This window comes from Gadus macrocephalus, chromosome 1, assembly GCF_031168955.1.
Source record: "Gadus macrocephalus chromosome 1, ASM3116895v1".
NCBI lineage: Eukaryota > Metazoa > Chordata > Actinopteri > Gadiformes > Gadidae > Gadus > Gadus macrocephalus.
The window spans coordinates 680,004-699,643 of record NC_082382.1 but is presented as its reverse complement, the minus strand read 5'-3'; the positions used below and the strand labels follow the sequence as shown (position 1 = coordinate 699,643).

The 19,640-nt window shown below is 41.2% G+C and overlaps 2 long non-coding RNA genes across 3 annotated transcripts in view; one reads left to right on the top strand and one right to left on the bottom strand.

The window, feature by feature from the left end:
• LOC132464759 (uncharacterized) overlaps positions 1-19,640 on the bottom strand; it is an 85,327-nt gene that overhangs the window by 14,123 nt on the left and 51,564 nt on the right. The window lies entirely within an intron of this gene.
• Positions 5,055-7,180, top strand: LOC132464746 (uncharacterized). Of its 2 annotated transcripts, XR_009527339.1 has the most exons (7): positions 5,055-5,163; positions 5,638-5,695; positions 5,967-6,017; positions 6,096-6,139; positions 6,398-6,461; positions 6,548-6,628; positions 6,843-7,180. It is a non-coding gene; the product is annotated as an uncharacterized LOC132464746 (long non-coding RNA). The 2 variants fall into 2 exon arrangements; XR_009527340.1 differs by lacking the exon at positions 6,096-6,139.

Here is a 19,640-nt window from a genome sequence, read left to right as displayed (position 1 = left end):
TTACCCACCTCCATCACGAATTTATGTCACTCAAAGCAATAATTCAAAAATTTGGGATTGGGACAGACCAATTTCTCCACTACCAACAGCTTAAAGCCCTAATCAAATGCAAATTAAAATTAACCAACACCCTACAACCTTCCAAAACCAGCAAACAGTTACTGGACATACCCAACAACTCCAAAAAACGTATATCAAAACTCTACAGAATCATCGCCTCATCTAACCCCACAATAACGCTTCCGAAAAACAAATGGGAGGGCGACTTAACTCTGTCTCCCGACCCCGATTTCTGGACCCAAATCTGCAGAAACGTCTTCACTATGACCACCAACACTAACTTACAACTCATACAATATAAAACTATCCACAGAACACACATCACTCAGAGTAAAATGTTTAAAATGGGTTTATCTGACACAGACACTTGCTCACAGTGCACTTCGGGGAGCATTGACACCTACTTCCATGCAACTTGGCTCTGTCAACCTGTTCACTCTCTCTGGACCACAGTAACCAACACACTATCTTTGGTCCTGGACTGCAGAGTCCCACTGTCTCCAGCACTCTGTCTTCTAGGAGACACCTCAGATTCCCCCTTCCCCTCAAAATACAAAACCCCAGTCCTTGTCTCTCTAGCTATCACCAAGAAAATAGTCTTTCAAAACTGGAAATCTAAATCATCTTGCCACTTCAACCATTGGACCAACTTAATCACAGAATTCATCCTGACAGAAGAAACTGCTGCATATAAAAAGAACAATATCTCCGCCTTTAAAGAAATCTGGAATCCCCTCATAACATTTCTACAAATTCAATAGTTAAGGTAAGCCATGTACATTCGAAGCCCCCCCCCCCCCCCCCCCTCACCCCCCCTCTTCCCCTCCTAACTCTCTCCAGTTCCCCCCCCACACACACACGTTCCCTTTCCCCAAACAACACCTTATAGCTACACACTTGCATATACCTACCCTACACACATAGCACCATACTCCTCCTTTTAGACCACATCTACCACTCCACATTTCTCCACCATTTGTCTCTGTCTGCCTGTCTGACTGTGCGTCCCTGTGTCTGTCTGTCAGTATGTATGTTAAAGCTTGTTTCTGTGTTTTTCTTTCTTTGTGTCTGTTATTTTACTTTTTTTTTTTGTGTGTCTTGCGCACTTGGGTATATGGGTTCGGAGCCACTTCAATCTCATTTTTATTTTATTTTTCATTATTATCATTATTATTATTCTCTCCTATTTCTTACTTTTGTAAATCAAATTTTGTTGAATAAAAATAATGTCCTCCGAAGAGGGTGGTGGGATAAAAAAAAAAGAAGACATTCTGAATTTGACATTGTAGCAGCACTGGTTTGCCCTCTTCTGGCATGCTCTCACTCACAATGGATAATCTTGCATTGCATTCAGTGCAGTACCCAGTAATATCGATGGGCTTTGACAGACTATTTGGGTACACTTTGGCTCTTTTGAATGTTATAGTGCATGGGGATTTAGTGCTCTCCCATATCTTTTGATTCAATAAATGAGTCCATGTTCCACACTTTAATAGTGTACTGTCTAGTTTGTCCACTTGTATTACTGTATTCAACTTCTTCTTTCCATACAGTAGCCCACTCGTCATAGGATATGGTCATTTGAAAATCTGTGTTATGTGGGTTTTCATCAGGGTCATCACTGATGTATTCTGGCTCAGTATCAGTGCAATCAGGTTCTTCACACTTTTCCCAACAGTTGTGCCTATTTAACTTCACAAATGTGTACAAGTTTTTGGGTGACATTTCCCCTCTGAGTAAGTCACTAAGCTGTTTCCACACTGCATTTGTAGGACCTGCAATGCCATGCTCAGTTACCACACTGTGTTTAGCAGCCTTGAGTACATTTATTACTTCCTCCTTGTCCCAAGCTGACGGTCTTGGCATCTATCAAAAAACAGAGGGAATGGACTCAACTTCTTATTGCCCAACTTGTAAGCATATTCATGAAAAAGGAGACCACTCTTCCTATTAGTGTGTGTGCGCGCATTAGGGTGAGGGAATGGACTCAACTTCTTATTGCCCAACTTGTAAGCATATTCATGAAAAAGGAGACCACTCTTCCTATTAGTGTGTGTGCACGTGTGTGTGTGTGTGTGTGTGTGTGTGTGTGTGTGTGTGTGTGTGTGTGTGTGTGTATTAGGGTGGTCCTTGAAAGAGCTTGTTTAAAAAATAAACACATCACACATCTTACAACTAAACATTCTTCATTGATTCTTCTCTTAAATCTAACATAATCAGAACCACAATCTGCATCTGCTTTAATTGACCAAGTTTGTTACTAAATACAATGAATTTGGTTAGTTTTTTAACTTAAAACTTTCTTAACATATGACAATCACAAACTAAGACATGCCATCTTCCTCCGTTGGCCATGTTGCCATCTGCACTTGACCTTCAACTCACTTCATCCTAACGTTTGAAAAGCGTGCTTTAGCGTGTCTTACCTGAATAATGACAACTGCTTTCAACAACGTAGGCGTTATAAGTCTCTGGAATAACAAACTGACACATCTTTGATACATGTACGCTACGACTTTACTCACCTCTCAGAAGACAAAAACCGGTGTTAGCACAGGAGACGTTTGAGTCGAAGCCTTCAGATCTTCCCGCGGTTGTCTTCTGCAGCACAACTACGCCGTGTGACCAACTGCGTCACTTGTTAAACAATAAAAGCAGGAATATTCATGCGTCGAGCACAAACGATCAGAAGAAGTTTTATATATTTGTTTCACCTTTGGGGCGCCAGCTTCGGAAGTTGAGTGACGTGATTTGTTTACCAAATGTTATGTTTAATATCTCAAAGGTGGTATGAGCACAAATGTTCATTTGTCGTTCATTTGTCATGCACAAACGTGCACAAACGAAGCACAAAGGAATGAGACCGATTTGGACAGATTCGGACATTATTGGGGTGCTGAGTGAAAAAAATGAAACCTTAAAGGCACCCAGTGCAACTTTCGAGGCTTAAAAATAAACATTCAATTTCTAGTCTTTTTTACACTTAGTAAGTTTCAATAACTCCATACCATTACATACCGACATTTAAGCAGCAAAGATGAGACGTCGTTGTGTGGTGAGAACTGATACAAAATCGATAACAACAACAATGCCGCCATTTTCTTTATTTTTTGTAACCTACAATAAATAAAGCAGGCTTCCAGTCAATGGAAAAATGGCTTCTCCCCACCGGCGATTGTTGTTGTTTACGATTTTCTATCAGTTCTCACCACACAACGACGTCTCATCTTTGCTCCTTGAATGTCGATATGTAATGGTATGGAGTTATTGAAACTTACTACGTGTAAAAAAGACTAGAAATTGAATGTTTATTTTTCATTGAATGTTTACATAAAGTTGCACTGGGTGCCTTTAATAACTTTAAATTTGAAAGAGCACAAATGTTCATTTGTCGTGCACAAACGTGCACAAACGATGCACAAATGATTGAGACACATTTGAACCGATTCGGACAATATTGGGGTGCTGAGTGACGTCATATGTTTACAAAATGTAATGTTTGATATCTCAAAAACGGTATGAGCACAAATGTTCATTTGTCGTGCACGAACGTGCACAAACGAAGCACGAAGGAATGAGACCGATTTGGACCGATTCAGACATTATTGGGGTGCTGAGTGAAAAAAATGAAACCTTAATAACTTAAAATTTGAAAGAGCACAAATGTTCATTTGTCGTGCACAAACGTGCACAAACGATGCACAAACGAATGAGACCAATTTGAACCAATTCTGACATTATTGGGGTGCTGAGTGAAAAAAATGAAACCTTAATAACTTAAAAATTATAAGAGCACAAATGTTTATTTGTCGTGCACAAACGTGCACAAACGATGCACAAATGATTGAGACACATTTGAACCGATTCTGACAATATTGGGGTGCTGAGTGACGTCATATGTTTACAAAATGTAATGTTTGATATCTCAAAAACGGTATGAGCACAAATGTTCATTTGTCGTGCACAAACGTGCACAAACGAAGCACAAAGGAATAAGACCGATTTGGACCGATTCTGACATTATTGGGGTGCTGAGTGAAAAAAATGAAACCTTAATAACTTAAAATTTGAAAGAGCACAAATGTTCATTTGTCGTGCACAAACGTGCACAAACGATGCACAAACGAATGAGACCAATTTGAACCAATTCTGACATTATTGGGGTGCTGAGTGAAAAAAATGAAACCTTAATAACTTAAAAATTAAAAGAGCACAAATGTTTATTTGTCGTGCACAAACGATGCACAAATGATTGAGACACATTTGAACCGATTCGGACAATATTGGGGTGCTAAGGGACGTCATATGTTTACAAAATGTAATGTTTGATATCTCAAAAACGGTATGAGCACAAATGTTCATTTGTCGTGCACAAACGTGCACAAACGAAGCACGAAGGAATGAGACCGATTTGGACCGATTCGGACATTATTGGGGTGCTGAGTGAAAAAAATGAAACCTTAATAACTTAAAATTTGAAAGAGCACAAATGTTCATTTGTCATGCACAAACGTGCACAAACGATGCACAAACGAATGAGACCAATTTGAACCAATTCTGACATTATTGGGGTGCTGAGTGAAAAAAATGAAACCTTAATAACTTAAAAATTAAAAGAGCACAAATGTTTATTTGTCGTGCACAAACGTGCACAAACGATGCACAAATGATTGAGACACATTTGAACCGATTCTGACAATATTGGGGTGCTGAGTGACGTCATATGTTTACAAAATGTAATGTTTGATATCTCAAAAACGGTATGAGCACAAATGTTAATTTGTCGTGCACAAACGAAGCACAAACGATCTGAAATAGTTTTACATGTTTTTTTTTACACATGGGGTGCCAACTTCACGCAGATCTCCGGATATGTGAGAAGGGTCCAGCTGCAGGCTTGGGCGTTCCCGTCATGACACAAAAACGCCCATGGGGCGTTCCCGTCATGACACAAAAACGCCCATCAGGCGTTCCTGTAGCGTTTCAATCAATCAAGAAGAGGTGAGTGAGTTTCGCAAGGTATGCTACCCTTCCTTTTTTGGCGGTTTTACCTCGTAGTAACTTTCCAGAAAAACGAAAGGGTTATGATGAGAGATTATGTCAGTAAGTATGATATTGTTTATTTGACAACATTGGCTGTGAAGTATTCTCATTTAAATCACTGATTTAGCTGTGGTATCGTTGTATCCGAATTCGAATCCGATATAAATACTCGTGACAAGCATGGTTCGGTAGCAGCGAATGCTATGCTATCGTCCATAAACGTTGCATATACTATTCAGAAATCAGCAACGTTTAAGACGGTTTGTAGGTAGAGGGTAAAGTTTGCAGCGAAGGCTTTGCCGAAAGGTAATGTTAACCGGTCGCGGCGCAACGAATGAATAAAGATAGTTAGCACTCTGAAAAACAGATGACAGATGTGCCCTTAGTTACTACTTTATTACCTCGTTGATGACCAACGTTTAGGAAAACATGTACTTTTAATTCACCCTTGGGTGAAACCGAAGCGTAGTGTGTACTGAATGTTGATGATGATGCATATGAATTGCAACTTACACGTCTTCCAAACCTTTTCAGTACCCTGGCACATGCTTTGTCCAATGGACCATGGAAGGGACTTTACTTGGCTGACGAGGTAAAACGTGTGGCTGGCGCACGATTCATTGCATCTCGTAGAGTAGCATTCACTGGTAGACAGGCAGGCCTCTAGATTGTTTATTATGATTTAATGAAGTGTTCCTATGTGACGCTGATGGGCCCTGGTTGCTGCTAAATGCTTGTTGAAAGTGCATTGTGCACTTTTTGTATGTAGCTACAAAATGAGGGTGGATATCACTTTATAGTTTATAAGCATTATATACTAATAAGAATCATTGACAAATCACATTCCCCTTTTACCACCACAGGACGCACCTCACCAGTATCAGAGCAACAGCTGTGGGGTGTTTATGCTGATGGTGAGATGCATTATTTTCAGAAATGATGACTGATGACTAGTTTGTAAAACAACTAACTCATTTGTGTGTTAATTTCAGTACGCAATGTATTCTACCCTCAAAAGCAATATGATTTCAGTGAGGTGAGTTCTTTCAAATCTCAATCAGATGTGTAGCATGAAATATAAGGCTTTTAATAATTTAGTCATCCTTACTGGAGGCTACAATTAACATGCATCATAGGTCATACACATTACTTTGTCTTCAGGTACTGCACTTATGGGAGGAGATGGCTAAATCTTCACAATAATTTACACTGCCATAGTACACTGCTAAACAGTACTGTAACATGGATTTGTATTAGGCTATGAAGTCATTTAAAGCATAACTTTACTTTTCAGGGGGACATGCTCTCTATCAGGAGGTGGTGGTTGGACAGCTGTTGGAGACCTTTATGCTTGAAAGGTTTATATACTGTGTCCATGTTGCTATTTACTTATTTTTGGTGCTCACGAAGATCATAGCCAATACACTTGTCTCTCTGTCTCTAGCCCTGCAGAACTAGCTGGCTCCTTCTCACCCTCTCCATCTCCCCATCTCAGTCACACCTTCCAATCACTAAGCAGTGAAAGGTATTACATACTATGTCCATAATTTTCTATTTACGTATATTCTCTCTTGCTCTTTCTCAGACTTTTGATCGATCAGTGACTGCCTTTTTGTTTAATGGTGTGGGTAGTGTTGGTCTGGGCTTGTGTGATTGAATTGAAGGTTGATTATAATCCCTGTTTCTCTCCCTCTCTCTCGCTCTCCTTCACTCTTTTTCGGCTCTCTCGCTCTCTCTAGCCCTGCAGGACTAGCTGGCACACCAAGCTCACCCTCCATCTCCCCATCTCAGCCACACGCTCCAATCTGGCACAACAGAGGACAGGCCATTCTTACCACCCGAAGTCCTTCAGCAAATTGTACAAGAGACGCTGAGACTGGACATGGCGATGCTTGGCGTGTTCAACAGGGTTTCAAACACATTCCGAGAACTAATCAAGCCTCTCCATCCTTCCATATATATAAATGACAGTTTGGCAGGGGACATTAAGCTTAATAAAGACAATCTCATATACATAACGGTTAGAAAGATTTACAACAATGCAGGCTGTGGCAGTGGCCTTGCGCTACGCCTCAAAGGCTTCTCAAAAAAAGAAGAATTGGCCAAGCGCACCCCTGGTACTGAGGAACGTTGCATATGGCAGGTTTGTCATAAAAGATGTCTGCCTAGCATAATGTTCTTTTATTACTCCTTTTTTGTTTTATTTGGGACGTATTTTTTTGCAATCCCTTCCATTTGTAAATGTACATACTACTATAGTAAATGTATCTGCCCAGAAATGCTGGTATTTTATTACTCCTTTCTTTTTTGTTTTTGTGACAAATGCTATACGATGTATAACATACATTTGTGCCTACGATGTATGTTGTAAGGTTAATTGTTACAGAGCAATTACTGTTGTCAGGGTGTGTGTGTTTCCCTGTGTTTCCCTCCTGTGTTGATTACTGTTCCCTCCCCTAATGTGTCTCAGCTGTTCCTCGTTGTGTTTGTTATTTAAGCCCTCGTCTTTCCTTTGTTCCTCGTGCTGTCATTGTGGTTGCTTGTGGTTTGCTGTGGTTGTTAGTCCTGCGTGTTCCGTGTTCCCTGTCGTCTCCCGAGTTCCTTGTTCCCTCTCGAGTTCCCTGTTGTCTCCCGAGTTCCCTGATTCCTGTGCCTTAGCCTTTAGGCGTGAATAAAGTGCCGTTTCCTTAATACCGTCTGCGTTTGGGTCCTACCTGCCTGCCTGCACCCGCAAGCCCCTAACAGAATGACAGCACGAGGAACAAAGGAAAGACGAGGGCTTAAATAACAAACACAACGAGGAACAGCTGAGACACATTAGGGGAGGGAACAGTAATCAACACAGGAGGGAAACACAGGGAAACACACACACCCTGACAACTGTATTTTGTCTTTATTGAAAACATTCAGTGGGAAAAGTAAGTGAACACTTGGGAGTCAAATGGCCTACTGTTTGAGCCTTCATAGTGTCTGGTAACTGGATTTGAACTGCATAATGTCCCAAGTGTTATTTTAATCTATTCATTATTTAATTTGGGCACATTCTTAAACAACTATATCAAACATCGCACTTATACCTAATACGGTAATACCCTACCTATACTAACCCAGAAGATAATGAACTTGAGATCATGGAGCCTCCCTGTAATGATCGTGTTGCATCAAGTTTGATGCAAAGTGTGGGCCGAGATCCGACACATAAATGTAAGCTAACATTCTGTAGGCCTAGCTGGCTAACGTACCCGTATTACGAGATCGAAGAAGAAGGGGGCACTAACGTCAGTTATTCTACTTCATTTAAGAATGCTCGATTCTGATTGGCTGGGAGGGGTGCATTAATCCGGCATATTGCCCGCTGACTTGTCGGTTCTACTTGCTGCTGACTGAGCACAGTAGATCAATACGCCGCTTGTATCGTTTTCTATCACATACATTTCAAACATGAGGTCCGTTGTAAAAATAAACCAAGGAGTGCATGTTTGATCGATCGTCATTAAAGCTTACTTGATACGAATGTAACAACTACGTTGTTAAACTAGTGAGATCAGATCCAGCCTTGTGTGGTTGCTATAGAAACGCGTTACCTACAGTTGAGCTAACGTTATTCACCGTAGTTCTAAAGGGAACTACTTTTCGAGGGAGATGGAATTAAACAGAGCATACGTTTAATAAGCATGCAATACGAATAAGAAAAAGGCTAATTATTAAAGTATATAAATTGTTTTATTATGTTGGCCGGCGCGAAGTAGAATAAACGGAATAATCACCTCAAGGCAGGGCAATAAACAGTTTGATATGCCCGGCTCGCGGAAGGTTACCGAAGGTAAGCCGTCCACGAGCCGGGCATATCAAACTGTTTATTGCCCGGCCTCTCGGTGATTATTCCTTACTTCTATGCTGCCCATACTACTAGATCGACGAAGAAGAACGGGGCGTTCCAGCCTGCGTAAACGAGAACGCCCACCACACGAGAACGCCGGGGGGGGCGTTTTAGTCTGCGTGAACGAGAACGCCCACGACACGGAACGCCCATTTGTGTCTGCAGTCGGATAATATTGGGATGTGTTGGTGGCCAGGGCACTGGCACGATTACAATCCCTCAGGTTCGAATAGGCAGAGAACTCCGGCATTAATGACCCTTTCACAGGATGGATGGAGAATATGTTTGGGAGGTGGATCCAGTCAGTGCCCGTGATCCAGTCAGTGCCCGTCGCGGGAATAATGGCAGTAACCATGTTAATTGTAGCCGGCTGCCGTTGTATTCCCTGTGCACGAGGGCTACTGCATCGGCTGATCACCACAGCAGTGGGCGCTACAGAAGCGCCAAGTGCCTAGGCTTACATGGGGATCAGATATGATCCGGTGAAAGTGGACGAGACATCACCTGAGGGGCCCGACCCTATCCAGCTGTAATATGTAGAATAGTCAACACCTATACTATTCTAGTAGTAGCGCCTGTATATAAGATAATCAATATCCCGGATTTACTTGAATAACACATTTTTAAACAACCATACCATTGGGACTGTTGATTTTCTTTGAGACAGTTGTTTAACCCATTTAGGCCTAAAGCGCCTGGAAAAAATGCCTGTAAAACCTATAGGCGATTTCAGAAAAGCCCCCAAAACCTGAAGTTTTTCTAGAAATTCAGCAATTGTGTCAACGCCTACTAAATTACTGATTTCTCAGCCCCTGTAACAGATAGGAACACAATTCAAAAAGTATTTGAGAGCTGACACCTGTGGCTTTCATGGGAAATTTGAGTTTTTATTTACAAATATTTACAATATTTACATACAGGTAGAAAAGTAAATAAAAAAGTAAAAAAATATGTAAAAGTGCAGGAACAGCACAAAACTGTAAAAAAAATAAAGTATAATAAAGTGAAATAAGTATATAAGAAAGTAATAAAGTATATAATAACAAACATGGGAAGGGGAACAGACTGGGACTAAAACTGTAAACAGTCTGCGTTTTAAATTACATGCACTTGTATGTGATGACTACTGAATAAAAGTATTATGCATAATACAAATACAATTGCATTCCATCCTAAGAAGTAGCGTAATTAAAAGATACAGGCTATAATTTGGGAATGTATAGTAGCCTTGGCCTTATTGTTCTGGAGATCGCAGTTAGGTGTGAAATCCAAAGAAGCTCTATTCTTTGGAAGAGCCTTGAACATCCTGCATACGGGCCCGTCGTTGCCTTGTTACGCCACTGGTGGTGACATTCCAGAGAAGCTTATCTGGTTTTACGGGTGCTTTACGCATCTCCGGGACAGTAATACATCTCTTACATATAAACTGTCGTCATTTCTTATTACAGCATCATCACAATCAATAAGTATTACTATTGATAAGTATAAGTGACATTCCAGAGAAGCTTATCTGGTTTTACGCACCCGGGTGCTTTACGCATCTCCGGGACAGTAATACATCTCTTACATATAAACTGTAGTAATTACTTATTACAGCATCATCCCAATCAATAAGTATTACTATTGTCCTTGCCTCCAGATGGCCGCAAATCTGTCCCGGGACATATTTCTGGCGAATTGCGTCCGAAAGAGATTCTTACTCTGTCGCCAGTAATCTCTTCGCACCGGCAACACAAGCAGCCCCATTCCCATAGCCCCATTCCATACTTCTTCTTCCTCGTCGTCATTCACGAACATGTGCCTTAACCATAATTCCCGGTCAATCGGTTCGTATTCGTCATCAAAGGACTCGGCCTCATCAACATCTTCGAAGCCGAGAAACTCGAAATCGCTACCGTCAGAAAAGTCTTCAGTCTCAAATTCCGCCATACTTGCTTGAAGAAATTTCTGAACTAAACTCACGAGGAACAAGTTGACACCTATATGTGTCTATTCTGATGCATTTCATTGACCCAGAGGCCGACACTTTGGGCAAAAACCCCCCTTTTACAGAAAAACGACGCAAACGCTTTCCCGTCCTTAAAGGTAGAATGACGCAACAGCGCCCCCGGCTTTAAAGGTAGAACAGCGGCAATGCTTTCCCGGCTTAAATGGGTTAAGGGTTTCCTGTTGCTGACACGACGACGATTGAACGCCTGAAGTAACCTTTCTATGTGAGCCGAGCCCTTGACAAGGAGGGACGAGCCTTGGGTTCATGAATTACAGGTCCCGATGGCGACAGAAGAAACAATGGCTGCGATTACAACAATGTCCAATACCACCCACATGCAACAGCGCACCAATACACGAAGATCACCTGAACCACCCAAATCCATGCTAGCCTATCGATAATCTTGAATTTTTTAAATTTTTAATATGACTACTAATTTTGTACTTTACTTTTGCACATGCCGAAAAATGTATGACCTTGTTACATATAACCAAAAAGTATTAGCTTGGATTTCTATGGATACTTTTGTTCATGTGCTCTTTGACCATATGATTGTATGATAACCAGGATATGTGTTCATTGTTGTATTGTTAACAATGACTTGTATTACCTATGAGACCCACCAAGGCAAATGCCGTTTCAGTATTATGGGAACGCGTTGTGGTTTATCTCCAATATGGAGTTTTTTCCACTTCGGTCGGTGGTGTTGATGATTTATTATACTTTGACTATGTTTTCGGTGTGGTAAATGGTGTTCATGATTTAAAATGTTATTGTATGGTCATCTGAGATGACCAAGGAGGGATTGTTACGTATTTTAAGAACATGAGCTGCCCCCACATAGCCTCTAGAAAGCAGATTCAAACACACAAGCTGTATTACCCTCACATAACCACTAGGAAGCAGGACCAAACATAAGCCGTAAATACTGTACATAGCCACAAGGGGAGCAGGACCTTACTGAAGGCTGCAATAGCTGCTCCATCCACAGAAGGCAGCACCTCAGACAAGTGAGGAAGCCGAGGCTAATACGTCACACCGGCCACGCCCACTTCACACAGGCCACGTGGATTCAGTGTTGCCAGGTGTACGATAATTATCGTATTTGTACGATAATTTGGCCCTCTGTACGATGTACGATCAATAATCCCAAAAAAGGCCAAAAATACGATAATTTGACCATTCAGTGAATGTGTGGTTGTAATCAGCCTGTCGCAACTGTTTTTTTGTGAACCCTGAAGGCATCTCTTTCCATGTGACAAATTTCAAGCCAATCGTGCTTTTCTAAATGTGAGCTTGCCTCAGAACAACGGCAATGATTGGCTGAATAGTCCGCTGCGCCCGCCCCAGGGAAAAAAAAAAAAAAAAGAAAGAAAAGAAGAAGAAGCAGAGACGGCTCGGCCCGGTCTGGAGAAGCGCGGAAAAGAAAATGAAAGAACCTGGAGAGTTCTCGTCATCTATCATATATGTAATATGTAATTAATCCAAACAATAGTCTCCTCTCGCTCTTCTTCATTTCATTCAGAAAACTGCCAAAGACGGAGACTGACACAGACTGGACAGACAACTCAGGAAAAAAACATGTACCCCTTGGAGTGTTGTTGTTGTTTTTTTACTATTAATTTGTTATCTTGGTTACCTCTTTTCCAGGTTACTATATAGCCAGGTTATATATGCACTTTATTTTATTAATTTTTTCCACAATATCTTTATTTGAGTTTTAAGCACCATAGCAAAGAGAAATATGGTCTTTGACATTCCTGCAACATGTCAACATATGTTAGCTGCCTTACTATGTTCAGAACAGAACATAAAACAAAAAATCACATAGAACTGCACTTTATTTTAAGTTAGAACCTGGTGTAGGCACTTTTAAGTTTTCATAAGTGCAGTTTTTGTTTATTTTATCAATTGTTGTCATTTTGAGGACAGAGACAATGTCGTTTCTCTGAAAATAAAATTTCAATATGTGAAACCAGATCTTTATTTTCTTGTCCGTTATCATGAATACTATTTCCCTTTTAAACCTGGTGCTATGTCTATTTCCTAACAGTGGGTGGCCTCCAGGCCTCATGATTTGGCTCATTAGTTCCCACCCGTCATTGTTTATGGGGGACACGTTAGCCTAACGCAACTGTGGGGCTGCTGATGAATCCATTCCGTACCAACGCAAAGCCGTGAGTGCCTGTTAGATGCTATTCAACACTCGAGTGACTATATAGCGCATCAATAGACTTGTTATTTTGATTATGACGGGTGTACGATAATTTCCCTCAAAATACGATAATTTTATGTCTCTGGTACGATAATCCTACATTTCCCACCTGGCAACACTGCGTGGATTTGACCATAACAGTCTCTACAGAGAAGTGGGACGGGCAGAAACTCTTGGTAGCACAGGACCCGCGGGTTAGAGTTTTGATCAGCTGGGAGCTCCTTTTGCTCCGTAGTTACCATACCGAAATACTTTTACAAATAAAGTGAGTTAAAAGCGGTCCGGGATTGGACTACTTTCTTCAAAGAATGCCGCAATTCTATGAGTATAGGCGCAGCCTATTAAGTGTCGGCCTCATTGTCCTTTAAATAGCTGAGAAAAGCTGTTTATCGGGAGCAGAACGTCCGCCGGCGCCCAACTATATCTGCGAAATACGGCATTGTTGAGGCACGCGGACGTAATTGAGGCCCACGCTGTTTGTGGGTGGGAATTACAAATTTTTCAGTGCTACGGCTCACGCCTAGGGATAACCCATTAGCGATAGCCTTAAAAGGCTGCGCCTATACTCATAGAAAAGAGTTACAATACGTAACTATCGTTGTTCCACTGGAAACGGGAGGGTACAGACTTGATTTTCAGTCGCTTGATGTGACCCCGGTTGGTTGCTATCTGTAGCGTTAGTGTAGTCTGATTCACTAAAATGCCGGCTACAAACAGACATGCAAACGGCACGCTTTTTGGCGCAAGTTGCTTTTTTATCATACATTTTGGGGACCTGTGTGATTCGTGCAGATCCGAAGAGAGAGGGGGGGGGGGATGCGTCGGGGGTGCGTCGATCGGTGCGCGCGTGCTGGTGACAATATTCCGTAATCTGACTGACTGAGACCCCCGGTGGCTTCGAAGCAAAGAAAAGTGATTCCGGAAATGATTTTGTTAGGGGACCAATCACAGCTCTTGCGTCGCGTTGAAATATTGGATGCGCATGCGCACGCGCACGGTAGTATGGCAAGCCGAGTGTGCCACAATTCGACTTCAATTAAACGCGTTCTGAAACGCCAGCACGCGTGCCCAGAACGCGTTCCGGCATTTCTGCGCGCGCTCAGAACGCATATTAGCATATTAACAGCACGCGTGCTGTTAATATGCTAATGCACTCCTCCCCTCAATTTTCTCAGCCAATAGATTTGAGCCGTTTTCCCCTAATCATATGCTAGGGCAAACACACAGACAACATCAGTCGAGACCAGAGCTCTTCTTTCGCGAATCTTTTCTGTTGTGTCGTTCTTAAAGTCGAAAGATGTTAAGATGTTTCAAATTAGGTGGTTAATGTGGAGGTGGTGAACACTACAAGTACATACACTTTGACTATACACTATCTAAGCTACTTGACCGAACATTGTGTATGGTAAGTGCCGTGGCAACTATGATAACATAATTAAAAAATACTTTTATTTATAGCGTATCGTTTATTACATTTATTTATTACAGCATTACATGAGTCAGCTTATTCGTCTTCTGAGTACAATAAAAACAATAAAAGAGTTCAGAAGTTAGAGTTAAAATTCCATTAGAAGTAAATAAGTCCGTCTGAAGTATTAACATGCAGTTGCAGGTTTTAGCCTGTACGTGGTAGTAGCCTATAAGACGAGGTATAATTCACTTCATCAGTTGGAATGAGACAGATAGAAAAAACTATATATATATATATATATATATATATATATATATATATATATATATATATATATATATAATATAGGGAGGTGAGGAGATAGATACTACTACAACTGATACTATTGGTAACCAACTGGTAGGTATTGGTACCCAACAGACCAAGCCCTTTAGGAAGACTTTCATCCCGCTCCTGTCACATTACATAAATAGTTGGTGTATAGCCTATATAAATGCAGAAAATATTGCAGCCAAAATTGCCCCCAAAATATTCACAACATTTACCATTTAACCATCCCTTTTCACATTAAACTGGCCTCTACTCTTGATACATTTGTAACTCACCTACAAACTCACTCATAGCCTTTAATTTAGTGAAACGTTTTGGTCACCTTTTTCCTATTTCTTTTTCACAGTGTCTACACGTCAGGTCATGGTGAGGAATATATTAATCATATATTTATATTAATAATAATAATAATAATAATACATTTAATTTAGAGGCGCCTTTCAAAACACCCAAGGTCACCTTACAGAGCATATAGTCATCATACAATTTTTTAAAAAAACAAGGCATTGTGGAAAAAGATAAATAAATAAATAAATAAACATAAGCAATAAGAAATAAATAAAACAAAAACAGGACAAAACTAAAAAACAATCAAAACAGTGATCAGTTAGACGTTGTGTGCGAGTTTGAACAGGTGAGTTTTGAGTTGTGACTTGAAGGTTGTAATGGTGTCTGACTGTTTTATGTGTGGGGGGAGGGAGTTCCAGAGCCTGGGTGCTGAACAGCTGAATGACCGGGCACCCATTGAAGTGAGTCGTGATGTGGGGATACATAGTAGTCCAGCAGAGGTTGAGCGGAGGGAGCGGGAGGGAGTGTATTCTTGGAGGAGGTCGCAGAGATAACTGGGGGCTAGGTTGTGGAGAGCTTTGTAGGTGATCACATATTAGTTAGTTAGTATGTTATTACTATATTGTTATTAAGTGAACATCAGTCCATGTGTTACAAACAAACAGCAGAAATCAAATGCCGGGAGGAGGGAGAAGCCTGTCTGGGCAGGCTCTATACACTGCGGTCCCGGTCCAACCAGCACCTGCCGACAATCTCCTGATTAGGAGTGAGAGAAACACAGGCATACACACAGCAGGGGCCGGGTCAAAGACCCGCCTGGGTCATCACACCTGCAACTGAACACCTCCAAGAGAAATTGTGGTGGATTACAGGAGGACTAAATGACATATGCTACCAGTCTCCATTGAGAGGGGACAATGTGGAGGGGGTCACCACGTACAAATGCCAACACAGATGCACTCTAGAAAGAGCAGAGCCGGCTGTACTTGCTAAGGAGGCTGTGGTCCTTCAATGTCTGCAAGGTCCTCAGGATGTTTAGCCAGTCTGTCATTGTACTCTCCTATATGCTGTTGTGGGGAGGCAGCGTTAAGAAGATGGATACTGGGCGACTGGACAGGTTGTTAAGGAAAGCTGCCTATGTTTTGGGTATAGAGCTGAAGTGCATCACTTCAATAGCAGAGAAAAGAAGACTGAAATGGATGATGGCAATCCTGGATAATGACCCCCACTGTACAACACATTCAAATTCATACTCTTGTTCTTTCCATATTTATAGAATATGTTCCACATTCAAATTTAACAACAAGCCATACTTACAGTGATTATGTCCTGCACTGTGTCACTTTACACTACCACCATTGCACATACTGGTCAATATTTCACATCATCAGTATCTATCAGGCCTAGTAATCACTCCACATGCTGTTTACTCTTTACTTTTATGTACCTGAGAGTGATTTGATTTATTTTACGTCTGATATGTGTGTGTGTGTGTGTGTGTGTGTGTGTGTGTGTGTGTGTGTGTGTGTGTGTGTGTGTGTGTGTGTGTGTGTGTGTGTGTGTGTGTGTGTGTGTGTATGAAATTTCGTTGGACCACCCTTACCTTGATTGCTGAACAAATTCATTTGGCATTGCTTCAATAGGCTACTGCAAGGTCTAAAGAATTATTTCCGTCAAGTGTTCAATTCAATTCAATTTTCACCCTGATCTTGTAGGCTATTGATGATGGGAGAGTCGGACCACAGCGCAAAGCCTTCTCCAACACATCCCAAAGATTCTCAGGACTATGTGGTAGCCATGTATGAAAAGGATGGCATGCTCCCTGAACCACTCTTTCATGAGCCAGATGAATCTTGGAGTCATCGTCTTGAAGTATTTCCATGCCATCAGGGAAGAAAAAAATCCATTGATGGAATTCAGTTCATTCAGTAGCTATCACTCTATCTATCTATCTATCTATCTATCTATCTATCTATCTATCTATCTATCTATCTATCTATCTATCTATCTATCTATCTATCTATCTATCTATCTATCTATCTATCTATCTATCTATCTATCTATCTATCTATCTATCTAAATGATGATGGTTAAGGTTAGATGGTTAAAGTATTCCAATACCTCATGTCCAGTTAGTCGTTATTTTAAAGCTGTTTGACTGATCATTTTGTAAATCGGCAATATGATCATACTGGAATAAAAAGAGCATCTATGTTTATTTATAGCATAGTGTTTATTTCTGCATGACACGAGTCATCGTATTGGTCTGTTTGGAGTCCATTAACCATAGAAGATCACAGAAGTAGGATTCCACGCTGACCTCTAGGGCCACTGAGAGAGTCAACTGTATGTGAATCTCCCCCGCTAGCATGGTCAATGATGGCCTATTGAGCAACAAATTAGCAGTAGCGGTGGATGCTCAGCATTAGGAGTGGATGTAGACAATGAGCAGCCCCAAGTGGTGGATCAGCAGAACCTGCTGAAGGAGCTGCAAAGATTGTGGATGTAGAGCAGAGTTTAGCCAAACTAATGCTCGGGGCCTACCACGGCCCCTTCTTCTCTTTTCACTGGTCCCCCATGAATTCATAAATTGAATGTGGCCCGTTCTTATACTTTACATTTTACCCACACAGTTAACACATCTGTCAGAAATATCATTAATTTAACTAAAGACTATAGGATTGGGTACTAATAGAATGACAGAAGTTTTTGGGAATCACAGGGGGTTTGTGTTCTAAAAACACAATTGTTCTCTAACTTTCGATTGTTGGCCCTTGATGGCTTATACTGATGTAAATTTAGAGGGTCAGCAGCAGTAGAGGATCAGGGGATTGATATAGAGGGCCAGTAGCAGAGGTGCCCCCCAACCCCTACTCATAAATGGGGACTGTGTGGAAAGGGTTTCAGACTTTAGATTCCTGGGCACACACCACATCAAAGAGGATCTCTCCTGGATCACAGTAGTCAAGAAGGCCCAGCAGCAGCGACTCTATTTTCTGAGGATCCTCAGGAAAAACAACCTGTAGGAGAAGCTGCTGGTATCTTTCTACTGCTGCTCCATCGAGCTAGCTAGCTGCTCTGAAAATCATCGTTTGCACACTGCCCTCCCTGAAGGACATCTTCAGCTCTCGCTGCCTGGGCAGGGCAGCCAACATCCTAAAAGACCCTTCCCACCCTGGACACAACATGTCCACCCCTCATGGTTCCACCTGGTATAGGTCTCTCAAAGCTCGAACAAACAGACTAAGAGACAGCTACTATCCCATAGCGGTATGTGAATTGAACGATGCAAAATAAGAATTATACATTCATTCAACTATTAATTTCACATTCACAATTTCAGAAAAAACATCCTGAATGTACCATTTGCACTATTAAAAACTTTATTTATCTGTGCAGCACTACTGTGCAATACCGTTGACCTCAGCTGCTATTGTCATTTATCTGTATTTATCTGTCAACACTACTGTGCAATACTGTTTACCTCAGCTGCTATTCCTATTATCTGTATTATTTATCTGTACTTTTATCCTCATTTGTTATTTGTATATTTTATCATTTTTTTTGTTTATATTGATGTTTTATTTATTTATAATGTTAATGTTAATCGCACCGTCTGGGTTGCATTTAAATTTCGTTCCATGTGCAACGACAATAAAGATAATTCTGATTCTGATTCTGATAGCTGTTGATGGCCGTCCATGCTGCCACTTTGCCTCTTGGAATGTCTCAACTAGCCACCCAGGCCAAAAAAACATTATCAATATTTTGAAACAAGTTTCCTTGCTATAAAATGGATGGGAATGTGAGAGAACCCATATTTTCTAAAGTTTGTAGCCTCTCACAATGAATATTGATTAGATAGGTGTGACACACTTAGTATCCGCACCCCCCTGTTACTTGTATACTTGTAATGACCCATGTGCCATAGATTCAATTGTCATTGATTGAGACCCATCAAAGTTTCAAACCGTCAAACCGTTACCATGAGACGGCGCGTTACAGAACTGCAGGGAAGGGTCAATGCAGAATTTAACAGATTTTTTAACGTGGAACAACCAGAGATGTCAGCCACTGACAGGTGAGTCAAACGGACCTAGATTCGGTTTTAGCTTGCTCATGCCAGTTTTTAAGTGTTTAAGTTAAATCCTATATATTACTGATATAATGCTCTCGTCTCGACCACTGGTTAGATGTTTCGCATTTGCTACTGACATACACAGTGCATGTCAGTGCGGTGCAGATAATCAGAGCCGGATTAACCCAAAGGCAAGCCTATAATAATGTTTATGTATAACAATTAATATGTAATGTATCCAGATTACAGCAGGACTTCAACCGCGAGGGTGCCAGGCCGCAACGGCGGGTGCCTCGTGGTCGAGGCCAAAGGCCAATTACCTTTAGGGTTGTGGTGCTGCATAGC